This window comes from Bubalus kerabau, chromosome 6 (genome assembly GCF_029407905.1).
Source record: "Bubalus kerabau isolate K-KA32 ecotype Philippines breed swamp buffalo chromosome 6, PCC_UOA_SB_1v2, whole genome shotgun sequence".
Classification (NCBI taxonomy): domain Eukaryota; kingdom Metazoa; phylum Chordata; class Mammalia; order Artiodactyla; family Bovidae; genus Bubalus; species Bubalus kerabau.
The window spans coordinates 22,055,784-22,073,560 of record NC_073629.1 but is presented as its reverse complement, the minus strand read 5'-3'; the positions used below and the strand labels follow the sequence as shown (position 1 = coordinate 22,073,560).

The following is a 17,777-nucleotide window of genomic DNA, read 5'->3' as shown; positions in this document are numbered from 1 at the left end:
GAGAGGTGAAAAACAAACAAGGTGAGTCTTGCCATGGGCCCAGCTTCCTGCTTTCAGTGAGTTCCCAGGCTGGGTACCAAGAGTAGGATTTCAGGTACTGTTGGTGGAAAGCAAGGCAGCTAGAGTTCACAGGACAAAGATCCAGCGATTCTTATTTGCAAAGCAGATGTAGAGCAAAGGTATGGCTATCAAGGCTGAAAGGGGTGTTGGGGGAATCGGGAAATTAGGATTTACCTATATGCACTATTGATGACACTATGTATGACACCACCCTTATAGCAGACAGTGAAGAAGAACTAAAGAACCTCTTGATGAAAGTGAATGAGGAGAGTGAAAATGTTGTTTTAATGCTCAACATTCAGAAAACTAAGATCAGGGCATCCAGTCCCAATACTTCATGGCAAATAGATGGGGAAACATCGGAAACCATGGCAGACTTTATTTTTCTGGGCTCCAAAATCACTGCAGATGGTGACTGCAGCCATGAAATTAAAAGACGCTTACTCCTTGGAAGGAAAGTTATGACCAAGCTAGACAGCATATTAAAAAGCAGAGATATTACTTTGCCAACAAAGGTCCATCTAGTCAAGTCTATGGTTTTTCCAGTGGTCATGTATGGATGTGAGAGTTGGATATAAAGAAAGCTGAGCACAGAAGAACTGATGCTTTTGAACTGTGGTGTTGGAGAAGACTCTTGAGAGTCCCCTGGACTGCAAGGAGATCCAACCAGCCCATCCTAAAGGAGATCAGTCCTGGGTGTTCATTGGAAGGACTGATGTTGAAACTGAAACTCCAATACTTTGGCCACCTAATGCAAAGGGCTGACTCATTTGAAAAGACCCTGATGCGGGGAAAGATTGAGGGCGGGAGGAGAAGGGGATGTCAGAGGATGAGATGGCTGGATTGCATCACTGACTCAATGGACATGGGTTTGGGTGGACTCCAGGAGGTGGTGATGGACGGGAAGGCCTGGTGTGTTATGGTTCATGGGGCTGCAAAGAGTCGAACACGAATGAGTGACTGAACTGAGCTGAACTGGTACAATAAATAACAAATGAGAACCTATCGTATGGCACAGGGAATTACTGGATGCTCTGTGGTTACCTAAATGAGAAGGAAATCCTAAAAAGAGGGGATACATGTATATGTATGGCCGATTCACTGTGCTATTAACACAACATCATAATTAACACATCCTAAAACAGCTATGCTCAAATAAAAATTAATAATAAAAAAAGAAACATGAAGAAAGGTCCAGTGATGAGAGAGAGAGAATGCTCGGATATGAAAGGGTCTCCCTCAAGTACTCAGCAGAGTAATGATTGGGGTATCCTTATGAAGAAAGTGCCTGAGGCCAAGGAAAGAATGTTTTAAAAAGATCCTGGAACAAATCCTGGTGCTCACACAGGACAAGCAGTTGTATGTAAGTGATCTCCCCACACAGACTGGACTACTTATAACTCATGGGCCATTGGAAAGGACATTCAAAAAACTCTTGTGATGGACAGAGAGGCGTGGCTGTTAAAATGCTGCACTCAATATGCCCATAAATTTGGAAAACTCAGCAGCAACCGCAGGACTGGAAAAGGTCAGTTTTCATTCCAGTACTAAAGAAAGGCAATGCCAAAGAATGTTCAAACTACTACACAATTGTGCTCATCTCACATGTTAGCAAAGTAATGGTCAAAATTGTCACTGTGAGGCTTTTACAGTATGTAAACTGAGAACATCCAGATGTGCAAGCTGGATTCAAAAAAGGCAGAGGATCCAGGGATCAAATTGCCGACATCCCTTGGTTCGTAGTAAAAGCAAGAGGGTTCCAGAAAAACATCTACTTCTGCTTTATTTACTTCGCCAAAGACTTTGACTGTGTGGATCACAACAAACTGTGGAAAATTCTTCAAGAGATGGGAATACCAGACCACCTTACCTGCCTCCTGAGAAATCTGTATGCAGGTCAAGAAGCAACAGTTAGAATCGGACATGAAACAACAGACTGGTTCCAAATTGGGAAAGGAGTATGTCAAGACTGTATGTTGTCACCTTGCTTATTTAACTTCTATGCAAAGTACATCATGTGAAATGCCAGCCTAGATGAAGCACAAGTTGGAACAAATATTTCTGCAAGAAATATCAATAACCTCAGATATGCAGATGACACCACGTTTATGGCAGAAAGCAAAGAGGAAGTAAAGAGCCTCTTGATGAAAGTGAAAGAGGAGAGTGAAAAAGCTGGCTTAATATTCAACATTCAAAAAACTAAGATCATGACATCCGATCCCATCACTTCATGGCAAATAGATGGGGAAACTATGGAAACAGTGAGAGACTTTATTTTCTTGGGCTCCAAAATCACTGTAGATGGGGACCACAGCCATGAAATTAATGCTTGCTCCTTGGAAGAAAAGCTATGACTAACCTAGACAGCATATTAAAAAGCAGAGATATTACTTTACCAACACAGGTCAGTCTAATCAAAGCTATGGTTCTTCCAGTAGTCATGTATGGACGTGAGAGTTGGACTATAAGGGAAACTGAGTACCAAAGAATTGATGCTTTTAAACTGGAGAAGCCTCTTGAGAGCCCTTTGGACTGCAAGGAGATCCAACCAGTCCATCCTAAAGGAAATCAGTCCTGAATATTCATCAGAAGGACTGATGCTGAAGTTGAAGCTCCAATATTTTGGACAACTGATGGGAGGAGCTGACTCAGTATTAAAGTCCCTGATGCTGGGAAAGATTGAAGGCAAGAGGAGAAGTGGGTGGCTGAGGATGAGATGGTTGGATGGCATCACCAACTCAATGCACATGCATTTGAACAAACTCCAGGGTTTGGTGATAGACAGGGAAGCCTGGCATGTTGCCATCCTTGCAACCCTACTGAACTGAAGAAATTGGGGAACAGTTCCTTACCACCGGAAAGCTCCATAGGGCCTACAACCAGCCCATCTTTCTCTGCTCTGAGTCACCTTGTAGAACAAGCCACAGTCAGTGAATCCAAGAGGGCACAGGACAAAGCTGACTGCAGGATACTTTTATCTCCTGATATCCCCTCACCTTTTCACCTGGGCCCTACATCGTCTCTACCTGTGACACCTATTATCTCTCTGAAAGCCAAGAAGTTCATACCTTGTGAACACACTTCGCTTTCCCTCACCCCAGCATACCTGCGGGACAATCTGATTTGAGTCAGAGAACAAAAGGGAAGGAATTCAACACTACACCGCGGTTTCCAGCCAAAGACACAATGATGAAGAGGGTCAGGCTCTGCGGATTGAGCTGATCCAGGAGGAAAAGCAGCCGGTGGTCGAGCCGCTATCCGGGGAGGCCCCGAAATCAGGTCAAGATCAGGGAGTAGATGGACCCGCCCATCACCGGCTGAGAACCAAGTGGCCTCTGCTTCACAAGGAAACAGGTTCAGAAAGAGAGCTTGACCTCTCACCACACCTGGATTCCAGGTCTTCCCACACAACCTGCGGAGCCTCCCTTGTCCAGTTCTTGGATGAGGCTGAGCCTCTGATCCAGGGGTTGGGGAGCCGTCGTTGTGTTTTGTCACATCTTCGGGGATAGGGGATGGATCCGTCCCCTCGGCGCGGTCCACTCGCCGGCTCTGAAGCCCTGGGCCTACCATTTCTGCTGCAGGGAGCCGTGTGTCCGTGGTCCCTCGGTCGTCCGCTGTGCGTCCACTCTGACGAGGAGAGGACCACCTTACCCTCGTCCCGTCCCAGTGGGACGTCAGCATGCCGGACGCGACAGAAAACGATGAATCCGCTCCTCTGGACGTGGGAGGTGAAAACTAGGACCTGCAGGGGAGGAAAGCAAGACGAAATCTCAAGAAAAGCAAGGCGAAATCTCAAGGACTCTCAAGAATCTCCTGATCTAAAGCTGTTTTCAAGTCCGCCTCTTTGGCAACTCAGGCCTCTAGGGCGACTGAGGGTGCTGTCGAGCCGTAGCACTCTCGACCGCACTCGGAGTCCACGCGGAACCAGGAGGAGCCCTGCGGCCTGGGAGCCGGTGCGCATGCGCCCGGCGCCTCCCTCGGGTTCTGAGCCCCTGAACCTCAGACGCCAACGCAACGCCGCACTGAGAAAAGAAGGAAAGCCACTGCTGGAGAAAAGGGCACATGCATTCCCCAAATTGAGAAGCTCTACTGCTAAAGGAAACCAGAGACAGACAGACACACAGACACCACTGCATTAAAACCTTTCAGCGAAAAGAAACTCTGCCTGCTGTGAGGTAAATAGGAAAACCCTTCAAGACACCTGCTTTCTGAAAGAAAAAAACGCATTTACCTCTCTGTTACATTCGCGCTCCACGAACTGTTGACTGCAAAATTATAAAAGGAAAACAAGAGGCGTTTCAGACATTGTAAAATGTAAAACAAACCCGCCCTTCAAGAAGAATCTCAAGTTTGGAATGAAGACGGTCAGATCTGCGTGGATCGAGCCTGGCTCCTAGGCGGCTTTATGCTGGGCCTGGTAGGCAAAGGAATTCAACAAATGACCCGAGCCTCAGTCTTTGCCGCCGTTCCTGCTAAACGTGAAAGCGTGATGCAAGTCTGGACTAGAATCTGGACTGAAACTAGAGGACTAGAATCAGGCACAGACGCAGGAATCTGAGGAACCCCCGGTGCCAGGCGGCGCTGGAGAAGCGCTGCTGTGAAAGGCCTGCGAGAGAGGAGCGCACGGGTCAGGCGGGGTAGAGGGGACGGCGGGTCCTTTGTTTCCCGAGTGGGATTTGAAGCATCGAGCCTGGTCCCCGCTGGCGCCATGGGAAGGGACTCTAAGGCAGTGGATCTGCCTCTGGAAGGGCTGTGTCCACCTTGACGGACGTGTGGCCACCTGGGGCTCAGACGCACCTTACTCCCCCCCCCCCCCCGCCCCCTCCGCCCCGCCTCCTGAGGCTTCTGAGAACTGGGGAGTCAGCGGGGGCGACCTCTGGGCGCAAAGGTGGCACACAGGGACCTTGCCCCGGAAGAGGCGAGGAACCCTAAACCAGGCCCTTTCAGGAACTGCAGATCCTTACTTGACGGATTGCCTGTGTTTCCAGAGTCCTCTTCCTTTGAAAATTTGAAGGTCAGGTGTGTCCAAACATGCAATTCTTGGATATGTCACTAGACACAACTGGCCGTGTGGTTTCCGTAGTGTAGTGGTTATCACGTTCGCCTAACACGCGAAAGGTCCCCGGTTCGAAACCGGGCGGAAACAACTCCACTTTCCCCCAAAACTTTTAGATTCATATTTTAAACAGAAAATAGAGGTCTGCCGCCTGGAGTGAGGCTTGGAGCTTCAGCTTCCCCATCAGTCCTCCCAAAGAATATTCAGGGTTGATTTCCTTTAGGACTGACTGGTTTCATCTCTCCTTGACCTGCATACAGGTTTTTCAGGAAGCAGGTAAGGTGGTCTGCTATTCCCATCTCTTGAAGAATTTTCCATATTTTGTTGTGATCCACGCAGTCAAAGGCTTTAGAGGAGTCAATGAAGCAGAAATAGATGTCTTTCTGGAATTCTCTTGCTTTTTCTATGATACAATGGAGGAAAAATGGAAGGAAAAAGGAGGAAAAGGATAGAACCAAATTAATTGGAAAAGTATATGGAAAAGGTTAAATAGAGAGTATATACGCAGTGGAGAAAATTTCATTGGTAAAAGGTGTTTACAGGGTGATGATGATGAGCCTACTCTTTCATGCATTCTAGGATTCCCAGTCAACCTGCTTTCCTCCAGAGATCCTCTCTGAGGATCACAGACTACCTGGACGTATGTCCTTGTGTGTGTGTGTACACAAGACACAGAGGAGTAGGGTAGTAGTGGAGCATGGGAGAGGATGCATAGACTAGAAACAATCATACATCATTTACATTCTAAAAGAGTGAGACACGTCCCTGGGTGGGCTCAAACCAAAAGCTTTTCGGTTAACAGAGGAACTCGCTAACCGATTGCCTGATTGTGCCACAAAGTCGGGAGGAGAGTTTCATCCTCACTCCCACAGAAAGCAAGCATACTTATGGAACTGGGAGGAGCCACCTCTGTTTCACAGAATGGCGTTTCCACTTCGGAGCCTCGGACAACCTGAGAGATGGAGTCCACTGAGCCTGTTCGTTCCCGTCGGGAAGCCGGGAGGTTCCGAGGGCAGAAGGTCTCCTGAGCGTCCTCGCCGCCAAGATTCAGCGCCCAGAAGAAGCCCCGAGCTTGAGCCGAGGGGTCCCAGAAAGAAGCTGATGGCTCCTGGTTTGCTCCGCCTTCGTCCGACCATTTGCGCTTCTGGACATCGGTTTAGTAGATGGGGTGCGTGTGGCTGCAGCTGGAAAGAGATCAGTTTATTGTGATCCACTCAATGTAAGGCTTTAGTTGTCTTTTGAGGACGGGAAAGGAAAGGTGTGAAGAGGGCGAATAGATCCGAGGAAGGCCAAGGGCAGGAGAAAACAGAGAAGGAGCAAGAAGGAGAAAGGGACTGCAAGAGAGAGGAGCGGGCTGGTATCTCGGCGGGGGCCACCGGCGCTGGGCTGGGGAGATCACAGCGCCTGACCCTGGCGCAGCTCCCACGCTTTACTGAGGAGTCCAGGATTCCAGTTCACCCCCAATAGCAAAGCTGCTGGCCTTACATTTGTTCTGGCAGTTTCCTTTGCTGGTGGGCTGTGTAGGTTTGCAGGTGAATGCAAGACCTATGGGCTACCTTGGAGATGACTAGTGGGCAAGGAAACACACAAATTCACTTTCCCATTTGCAGGCTGGTCTTCAGGGTCTGGGTGGGAATCTGGAAAATCTGAGTGCCAATATCAATACTGATTTTGAGATAAGGAGATCAATAGCCAAGCAGTCAGTGAAAGTAGTTATGTTGGTGGGGGAGTGGGAGTGGGAACTTGACTGGGGCCAGTGGAGTACTCTTTGGGGTATATGTAACTCGGTATCATTCACATGTGTGTGTGTGTTGTGTGTGTGTGTATACAAACATATATACATAGTAAGGTGCATTGCTTATATTTTAACTTTAAATTTTTACATAGTCATAAATAAATATATATCTTATGTAAAATTCTGGGTCTTGTGTCATGTGTAAGAAGGTTTTCCACTTAAAACCTTAGTTTTTTTAATTGGGGGATTTTTGAGGCAAGGAATTGGACTACTGTTCTTTTGATGAGCTGATCAAATGAGCTGGTAAACTGGCAGATCCCACCAGCCCAGGAGGCTACCACTGCCACTGTAAGGCATCAGGAACTTAAAGCCACACCCAGACTTTATGCAGTGCAGTGCCAAAATGCAACACCTTACACTCAATGGTGCCATGTGCTGAGGCACTGTCTACAAGTTTTACATGGGTATACTCACTTTATCCTTTCAACAGGCTTCTATCATATCATCATCCTCATTTCACACATGAGAAACCTCAGATATGGAAGGTTAAGTAACTTGTCTAGTCACTCAATCAGTGAGTGGGAATCTGAAACCAGCATTTTGAACTGGAAGCCTGCCTGGCTCCACAGGATATGGTGCCCATCAAAGAGGAACACAAATGGTAAAAATGTTTGGCAAGAAATTTAAGACTGTATATTTCTTTCACAAAACACCAAGGAGGAGTCACGTAACATGAATAAAATTGTCTGCAATATTCTCATGAACCACTTGCCTCCCAAACACCTTCCTTATTCCAAGAGCTGCTCCCCTTGAATCCCCAACTTAAACACACCTTCTGCAAGAACTAGATTTTTCCTCCCTTTTATCCTTTCCTCTCACCTTTCTAATACCTCTTCCACAGCTCTTCTGTTCTTTCACTTCCAGGTCATTCATTTTTTTAATTACAAATATTGAATATATCTAAAGAAGGAAATAAGCAGTCATCCATAGTCCCACCTCCTGGAAGGGACTACTGTTATCATCTTTGCATGTTTTCCTTCAAATCTATTTTTAAATTATTCTAAGTTGTAGCAAAAGGTGCATGGGTTCATGCTAAGTCATTTCAGTCCTGTCTGACTCTCTTGGACCCCAGTGACTGTAGCCTGCCAGGCTCCTCTGACCGTGAGAGGATTCCAGGCCAGAATATGGAGTGGGTAGCTATGCCCTCCTCCAGGGAATCTTCCTGAACCAGGGATAGACCCCACATCTCTTGTGTCTCTTGCATTGGCAGGTGGGTTCTTTACCATTAGTATCACCTGGGAAGCCCCTAAAGTATGTAGGTTTATTTTTCAAATTTCAAATAATGCACAAAATACAAATATGTAAAATTTTGAAACATCTTAAATTCAAAAGTAACTTCTGTTAATGTAGGTAAATGCTGCTGGAGTCATTTAGGTACATCAACAGAGAGAAAAATATATATAAATATGCTTTTATATGATTGAGCTCTTATAGGTTCTATTCCTATTTTCAAGTATTTCAATTTAATAGTGCATGCTGCTGCTGCTGCTAAATCACTTCAGTTGTGTCCGACTCTGCCCGACCCCACAGACGGCAGCCCACAAGGCTCCCCCATCCCTGGGATTCTCCAGGCAAGAACACTGGAGTGGGTTGCCATTTCCTTCTCCAATGCATGCAAGTGAAAAGTGAACGTGAAGTCACTCAGTCGTGTCCGAGTCTTAGCGACCCCGTGGACTGCAGCCCACTAGTCTCCTCCATCCATGGGATTTTCCAGGCTAGAGTACTGGAGTGGGGTGCCATTGCCTTCTCCATTAATAGTGCATAAATTTAATGAAAAGTTACAAAAATGAAGAAACTGTTGAACTTTCAAATTGTTTACCTTAAGAGATATATATTTCTAAAAGAACCCTCTAATGCTAATAATAATGACTATAATTGAATTGTTATTAAAATTTGGAATGATTCTTCTCATTACTTTTTAAAAATCAAATTTCTTAAGAATTAATTTAAAAATAATACAATCTATCCATTTCATGTTTGATGACTTTTGACAACTGAACATATGCATGGAACCATTACCATGTTCAAGAACATCTCCAGCACTCCAAAATATCCTCTTGAGCCCCTTTGCCATCAATCCCCCTGCCACGCCCTGTAGCCCTGTCCCAGGTGCTCAATGATCTAGTTCTTTTCACTAGGGATTAGGTTGCCTCATCTAGTAATTTGCATAGTGGATCCACAGAGTATATACTCTTTTCATCACTCAGGGTGATATTTTAATCCATATTGTTGCCATATATCAGGAATTTGTTTCGTTTTATTGAAGAGTAGTATTCCTTTGAGTGAATATATCACCATTATATCTATTCACTTCGTGATGAACATTTGAATGGTTTTCAATTTGGAAACCATTATGAACAAAGCTGATATTAGCAAGTTCCTTTTGTGGGCATATGATTTATAAATTCCATTTAAAACTTTTTATAAATTCACAAATTTATTTTGTGACTGTGAATTCATTCACAAATTATGAATAAATTCATAAAGACAAAATTTATTGAAATGTTTAAAAACTGTATTCAAATGTTACAAAAGACTGAAGTATCAGCTTATCTTTGATTGTTTCCTACCAGAACATCCTTAATATTAGCCACATGCTCTACCAGCTATATTATTTGATTATCTCATTTAATCTACACAACAGCTTCATGAAGTACTTATTATTTCTTTTATATGACACTTGCAAAATTGGCCTAGCGTATTGGAGTTGACCCAAGGTCAAAGGGAAAGTAAGTGGTGGCACCAAGACTAAAAGGAGGCCCCCCAGTTGTTGGGCTCATTACACTTGGGCTAAATATTCTCCGCCCTTCCTGGTTTCCTGTCTACCTTTTGCCCCTGATCTGTGTGCTTGGGGCTGATCCTGGCAACCAGCATTTCCAGGTCTTTCTTGCCAATGGACTCCAATGGGTGCAGCCAAACAAATGAGATCAGAAGGGAGAGGGGAGGAATGTGAATGAAAACGGTTGCCTGCCATATCAGCAAACAAAGCATGCTGTGCCATCTGGCCACCAGCCACTACCAACCATAATAAGTGCATTAAGAAGAAACCTATCTGTTGTTGGAGTAGGAAATGCAAGCCACTGCAGTGTTCTTACCTGGAAAATCCCATGAAGAGAGGAGCGTGGTGGGCTACAGTTCATGGCATCCCACAGAGTTGGATATGACTGAGCATGCATGGCTGAATACAGACTGTGGGGTCTTAGGTCCACAAACCCTGGCCCACAGCTGTGAAAGCACCAAGTTCTAACCACTAGACTGCCAAGGAATTCTTGTCACATCTTAAGATGTCAGTTACCAGGGTGTAAACTTTGTCGAAGCACTTCATTATTTGTGTATTTGAAAGATGCAAGAGACTGGATCGTAAATATTCTCATCACAAAAAAGAAATGAGAATTATGTGATGGGATGGAGCTAGTTAATGCTCTGGTGGGAATCGTTTTGCCATATATAACTGTATCCAATCAACGTGCTGCACACCCTAAACTCACACAGTGTTATATGTCAATTATAACTCAATAAACCTGGAGAAAAAATTTATAAAAAAAAGAAAGAAACCTATCTCTTGTATCTTTGGAACCCATCAAAAGCCTAGGGAGACACATTCCAGTGCTGCAAGTTCAAGTGCTACCCAGCTGGGGAAGAAGAAGGCCTGCTTACTCACTGGCCACATAGCCAAGGATGTCTGCTTTGGCTCCAGCTGCTGAGGAGAACTCCACCCACCTTCACCGGTGCCAGGAGGGCCTGGTCCCTGCCTATACTCACTTCATCCTCAGGAGTGGTTTAGATGAGGAAATCACCGAGGATTTCTTCTTTTCCCCTAATCTATTCCCACTCTTTCACTGTGTGTCTTCAAGACCACTGTTGGATGCTGAAAGTACAGGACTTAAAGGAGATGCTGCCCTTCTCCTACTGGTCTCTTCTTGCCGGGACCGTTACTGCCCTGGGGTTCAGAACCAGAGCGGCCAGGAGGGCACTGGCTGCCTGAGAACCTCTGTCGCCACGTGCATCCAAGTGCACCGTGCACCTGTGCCTCTCCAGCTCCCTGCAATTTGAATCTGCTGCCCCCGAGCTTCTCAGGTGGCAAGAGAAGAGTAAAGCAGTCCTCTTTGATCTGCAGTGATCTCCAGGGCTGAGGGGATCTGTGAGTTTATCAGCTCATCTGATCAGCTCAACAAAAGAGCAATAATGGTCCAACTCCTTCCTTCCGGAATGCTGAACTTCTTAAAAAAAAATCATGGTTTTACATGGAAAACACTCCCCTACACATGACAATAGACCCAGAATTTTTAAAGACTTATACTTATGACTACACACAAATTTAAATCCAAAATACAAGCAATGAACTTTTGAAAATATAGTGTATGTAATACAGTGTTACACACACCCCCAAAACAGTAGTTTCCTGATCCCTTCCCATGTTCCTTTTTTCCAGGGATAACCAGTTTCACTGACTGTTTGGCTGTATATCTCCTTATCTCTAAGCAAATATTGACGCTCGGATTTTCCGGAGCCCGACGCTGCAGACCGGCCTGCAAAGCTGAAAGTGGAGTGTCTGTGTAGTTCCCTGCCCGCCAGTCATCTCCAAGGCAGCAGCCACCTGCAGAACTACGTAACCCACCTCACCACTCCACAGGGAACCCGAAAAGGGAACTTTGTCAGAACAAATGCCAGGCCAGCAGCTTTGCGATTTGGGGTGAATCGGGTCCCTGGACACCTCAGTAAAGGGTGGGAGCTGCTCGCAGTGAGGCGCTGTGGTCGCCCCAACCCAGGGACCGCCCCGCCGCAGTACCTGCCCGCTCCTCTCTCTTCCAGTCCCTTTCTGCTTCTGGCTCATCCTCTGTTCTCTCCTGATCTTGGCCCTTCCTCGGATGTTTTTGCCGACCTCATACCTTTCCTTGTAACCTCTGAAAGTTCCAAATTATAAAGATCAGAGAGATGCTTCTCAGCACCGCGAGAGGACAACTAACTAGCTATTCAGGTCCATCACGGGCCTCATCCGTACTTTTCTCCCGAGCAGTAGAGGACACAAATGTTTCCATCCGCTCACGTCGTGACAAATCATCTCGGCGGAGCAGAGTCGCGGCAGAACGAAGGGAACCCAGCCGTCGGCTCCGGACTCCCAGCGGCTCGTCTCCCCTTCGGCCCCGGAGCAGCCTGGCCGGGCGGCCCTGGATCAGGGACCTGGGTCTCCTCAGACGCCGAAATCTGCGACCTCTTTCGGTCTGAGCTTGGGACCAAAGGACGAGATTTCCAGAAGTGACGGTTCGAATCTTGACCGAACAGCGGCTTTGCGTGTCCAACGGAGACTTAAGAGCAAGAAACTCTGAATAAAATCATAATAAACTGGGACAGGGCCAATAAAAATTAGGAAGAATAGAGAACTTGAATAAAACACAGTTCTTCTCATTCAGGTCTGGAACCCTGGAACCTAAAGCTGTCGAGATTCCCGGCTAATTATCGACATCGCAGCCCTTCCACTTTACCATTTAGTCACAGGGACAACTTTTCTAATTAAACAGAAAGTGTCCACGAGATTTGAACTCAGATCGCTGGATCCAGGGTCCTCACTATTACACCATGGAACCTCTTTGGCATCTACCTTCTCTCCGCTGCCAAGGAAAGAGCATCTGCTTCTTCAGCCTCCATATGTCCCATTCCTACTCCCAAGACTTGAACACAGTTGACCCGAGTAGGTGCACATCCCTTTTGCTTTCTTAATGCTCCTCTCCTTTGATAGGCTCAGTTCACTCTCACCTCAGAAAATGAGGTAAAATCCACTTTGGGTTTTGTGCCAGGGAAGAGCCCACTAGCTCTCCATCATCAACCACATATTCTGCCCTGGTTAAGCAGAATGTCTCATCTTGAGCTAAAATTTCTGCAAATAATAGTATTTCCCTTTTCCTTGCCTTCATCTTTTCTCATTGCTCCAAGAAGGCAGATGGTTGTCAGGGCAGGAGGCGGGATTTCCTGGATCCCTTAGTTTTCCAATCATACAAATTACCCTCCAAAGCTGCTGCCACCAACTCTTATCTGTAACATGTAAACTGTATCAGCAGTGGAGTGGCAATGGAGGCAGGAGAACTCTCCTTTTCTTCATACATTTCTGATTTGGGAGGGGTAAGGTTTTCTCACAGCAAGTGTATATTTGTTAGATTTACAATGTAAGTAACAACAACCATTTACATCAAACATTCAGACAAACCAGCTATACTCACCTAGAAGTGAAGGGAACTTCGCTCAGTTTAGTCGGACTTTGTGACCCCATGGACTGGAGCATGCCAGGTTCGAAGAGATTCTCCAGGCAAGAATACTGGAGTGGGTGACCATTCCCTTCTCCAGGGGATCTTCCCAACCCAGGGATTTACCCTGGGCCTCTTGCATTGCAGGCAGATGCTTTACCTGCTGAGCCACTAGGGAAGACCCAAACTCACCTGGGGTGACTCACATATGGAAGAGGGCGTGAGGCAGAGCTCTGACACTTAGGCAGTCACAGACTCTTTGGTCAGGTCGGTCAAGTCAGTTTCTCTTCCATTTCTTAACATGTCAAATCTAGAAATTGCAGTTTTAAAAAAGGCGTACAAATATCAAGGTACACAAAAGCACTGATTGCTGAATCATAGAGGATGCACATCCAAGTTGTCTTATAGTACAGACGGTACTTATGTACCCAAAATACCACCACATTAAATATTTGCATGTATAATAGGTATAAATCCTATCAGGGCTCAGAATAATAATCTTTACTTCTTCATTGTATCCTAAAAGTGTTTCTTCCCTAAGGCAATACACATAACAGAAAAAATAGCACCAGTTTTTGGCCAGTCAAAAGAGTCAGAAAGATGCCTAGTGTTGCCTTGAGACATATTTGTTTCCAGAGACTGGAGAGAGGTTGACTCAAGGAGGAAGGGGGCAAAGGGGAGGTGCTTGTTATGAGGAGGAAGTTCACAGCTCCAGGGTGAGAATATGAATCTTCTTTTTGGAAAATCAAGCTGTTGAGTAGTAACGAACAACACAAAGTCAAGGTTTATGAGTTCAAGGACCGGAAATGGACTCTGATTCCTAAAGGAAGAAAAGAAATCCATAGAAAGTATGTTGAGAGATCACAGAATGGCCAGGAAACCTGGAGAACAGGGCTCTCACAAGGGGCAAGGACAGAATCAGGTGAGGTTAGAACTGGGATGGGTGGAGATGTGTGTTCTTCCCATTTCCTCCAGCCTGCACATCCATCCTGATCAGCAAGCAGAGAACTGACAATGAAAGGTGGTCCAGCTACAATGGAGGAAACTTCAAGAACACTCTTGGAGCAAACTGCAAGAGCAATCAGGGGAGCCATTGTCTTGATTCTGTTTACAGAAATTTCTAGAAGTATCAAGTTAATTCAAGGTGAAATAAATAAGGGTAGAGTTTGTCAAAAGATTCTGAGAATAGTGACAACAATATTTATGATTTCACAGCTGATAACATGATTCATCCAGTAGTTTCTAAGCCCAGGCACATCTGACAACAAATGCTTACATTCCTCCCATTTTAAAGCAGAAAGAAGGGAGGCACAAGAAATTTTCTATATTTGTCTAAGGCCACATAAGGACAGAACTATTTTTACAACCCAGAATTTGTACACAGATAGTTGGATCTCTCTTCTCAGAAGTGGGTGTATCAAGATTTCTCAGTTGTAGGGACGGGAAGAAGACCAAGAAGAGGAGAGAAGGCAAGAGAGGGAGGGAGAAAGGATAGAAGCATAAATTCTTTTATTCTCTCCTTCCTCCCCTCTCCTTAGGCCTCCTTGATTCTTGCCTGCACCAGCCCTGTCCCTCCTTCCCCACTCTGCTACCTGGAGTGGAGCAATGTTCAGCTCTAAGGATTCCTGCCCAAGCCTCCTGGGAGGTCTCCATGCCTTCCTCCCAAACCAGCCTTCCCAGCTTGGTTTTCACCCTTTCCCGCTCCCAGGCAAACCTCACAGAATGCAGCTTACCCAGGCTGGGAGGCAGGGGCTCCACCCAGCTTGCGCTGCTCCAGGGGCCTTTCCGTTGCCCACCCCACTGGATGCTGCAGATTCCAAAAACTGGGATAAAGTCTTTTAAAAAAGAACCATTCACTTTGAAAACTTTTCTGTGTTTCCCTTCTCAACGGCCTTCATGGGACGAAGGGCTAAAGACAATGTATTCATCCAAGTCTTAGAGCATCGCAGTGAGTGCCGGACTCTGTTGGCGGTGGGCGGACACAGAACGACCATCCCCGTGACCTCTGTGCTTAGTTGCTAAGTCCTGTAGACTGTTTGCCACCCCATGGACTTAGCCCGCCAGGCTCCTTGTCCATGGGGATTCTCTAGGCAAGAATACTGGAGTGGGTTGCACGCCCTCCTCCAGGGGATAGTCCCAAACCAGGGATTGAACCTGGGTGTCCTGCATTGCAGGCGGATTCTTACCATCTGAGCCCCAGGGAAGCCCACTCTGGTGGAAATCGCCTGGTGGACACAGGAAACCTAACACAGCCCCAGAGGCCTATTCCAGGGTGGACAAACTTTCATTCGTTGGGTGTAGGCGAGGACTTGGGAAGAGCCATCATGGGAGCCCACCGTGTGTTCAGCTGTCCTTGGATCTATTTCTGTTCAGGCCCACAGGATTGAAGCCCTGGCTCCTGGTACCTCCGGGGGCTCTGGCATCTGAGGTCATAGAGGGCATGGAAGTGGCATCGTTTCCCTGGGGGCAGGGGTCTTATCCTAGGAAGAAGTGTCAACTCCAAAGACCCCAGGAAAAGCTGATACCTCTCTCTCCGTAGCATTCGGCTGTTAACCGTAAAGGTTGGTGGTTTGAGCCCACCCAGAGACGGTGGGGTGGCATTTTAGAGACCACCGAAGAGACTCCCTTTTGCCAGGAGAACACCAGGAAGTGCAGCGTCGAGCTGGCATGCAGAGAAAGAGCACAGGAGTCAGGGACAAAGGAACAGGGGAGAGGGTGGGTCTCGGGGGATTGGAAGCGTAGATTGCCTGAGTCCAGCTTCAGCAGCCAGGGATTCAGCCTGAAGAGATGGACGGTGTCGGAGAGAAAATGAGGCAGCCTCTCAGTTTTCTTGGACTGCCTATTTATTTCAAGTTTAAGATTCTCTTTTATACTTTTACAAAAACATTGGGTCAGAGGTTTGACATTTTCAGTTCCCCCTCACCCAGATTTACTATCTCCATAAATCATTGTTGCCCTTCAAACAGAGTTCCTGCTTCAGCCATTCTCTCAGAATCAGCTTTACCATCTATTAGCTACTTATTCTTATGTGTCCTATAGTTAACTTGTGATTACATTGTAATTCATGCTACATTCCTCAGTTTATTTTTTATCTTTCTAAATCCTGTTTGCCCCTAACATCCTGAGCTCACTATCTCTTAAAAAGGCTTCTAGCTATTAGTATCTCTGAAATTCCTAACCTCTATAAGCTATAGTAAAATATGCTAACATTACAACATTCCTTAAATCTTTAACTTCTAACTATTTTAATTATTTCTAAGCACTAAATTCAGTACACTCCTTTGCCATCAATATTTTCCTCACAAATAGGCTTCAGATAGCAATCTCTCCCATGGCCTCAAGCTGCTGCTTATGTGCTTATCCTGGAACACTCTTTTGTAAAAGTCCTTAAACAAATGTCAATGATTAACTTTATGAATTATTCTCTTAGCACAGCTGCAGAAAGCTTTGTGCCTTCTCATGGTCCTCTCAAGAACAATAAGCAACTTAATATTCCTTTTCAGTCAACTCAGCCGAGGAGAGGAAAAAACAAGACAGAATCACAAGGCCTAACTCCTTCATCCCGGGTCCGTGCCTGCAGGACAAAGAGAGGGGCTTGGGGCCGTGCTTCCATTTTGTCAGTAATGCCTAGCGTGGCACCCGACAGTTGATCATTCTTGAGACCCGAGTACTGACCCCCGAGTACTGACCGCCGGTGCTGTGAAAAGGGCCACCGCGGCACAGGCCGCGGTGCGGGAGGGGCGGCATCTACATCACTGAGCAGCAGAATCGCCTGGCTTCGGACACACCTACCCTCCCCACCTCCTGGGGCTTCCAGGAGCTCGGCAATCGGCTGGGGTGACCCCTGAGCTCCGGTGCGGAGTTAAGGGTCTGAGGCCTCTGCGTTGGGTGCAGGACCCCGAATGCAACCTGTGGGGACCCCAGTGTCCTCACTTTAGGGGTGATGGGGAACTCTAAAGCAGGTCCCTCGGGAACTGGCGTCTCCGCGTCAGAGCGAGCTTGGGGCTTCAAGGTTCCTGTTTGAGTGTTAAAATTAGGTGGTCTAGATGCTGGTGGCAGCATTCGGGGTTTCATGAATACAGTGTTAAGTATTGGAGGGTGTCCCGTTTCCATAGTGTAGTGGTTATCACGTTCGCCTTACACGCGAAAGGTCCCCGGTTCGAAACCGGGCGGAAACAGGTTGCTCTCCTCCACCACCCCATCGCGGAGATTTCTGATTGGTGGAACCACCTCGTCCTGACCCGCACTGGCTCAGTGATGTCCTACTCTTTTCAACCCCATGAACTGTAGCCAGTCAGGCTCCTCTCTCTATGGGATTTTCCCGCTAATTTGCTAGAAACCCATGGGGTCAGTGCAGCTGCCCCCTTCACTCTTGCCTGCCTCCCTGTGTCCTGCAGGGACCATAAAGTGTTCTGTCAGGACACAGAGGTGAAAAGTCCTTCTCTGTGGCTGGCGGAATAGAGAACCAGATGGGAAACGCGTCCAAGGGAGGGGGAGTATCCTCAAGAGCTCTCCAGGACTGTTGAGTGGGTGCTGTTAGGTGGGTCTAAGCCCCAAGATAATAATGCCTAGTCTTGTGTTGTTCTGGCCTTGACCCAGTCCCAGGTCCACTCCAAATTCAAGCACA

At 46.6% G+C, this 17,777-nt stretch overlaps 2 non-coding genes across 2 annotated transcripts; both read left to right on the top strand.

The window, feature by feature from the left end:
- Positions 1-5,133: 5,133 nt before the first annotated feature.
- TRNAV-AAC (transfer RNA valine (anticodon AAC)) lies at positions 5,134-5,206 on the top strand. Its single transcript has one exon. It is a non-coding gene; the product is annotated as a tRNA-Val (tRNA).
- A 12,049-nt stretch (positions 5,207-17,255) lies between these two features.
- On the top strand, positions 17,256-17,328 carry TRNAV-UAC (transfer RNA valine (anticodon UAC)). Its single transcript has one exon. It is a non-coding gene; the product is annotated as a tRNA-Val (tRNA).
- The last annotated feature ends 449 nt before the right edge of the window (positions 17,329-17,777 follow it).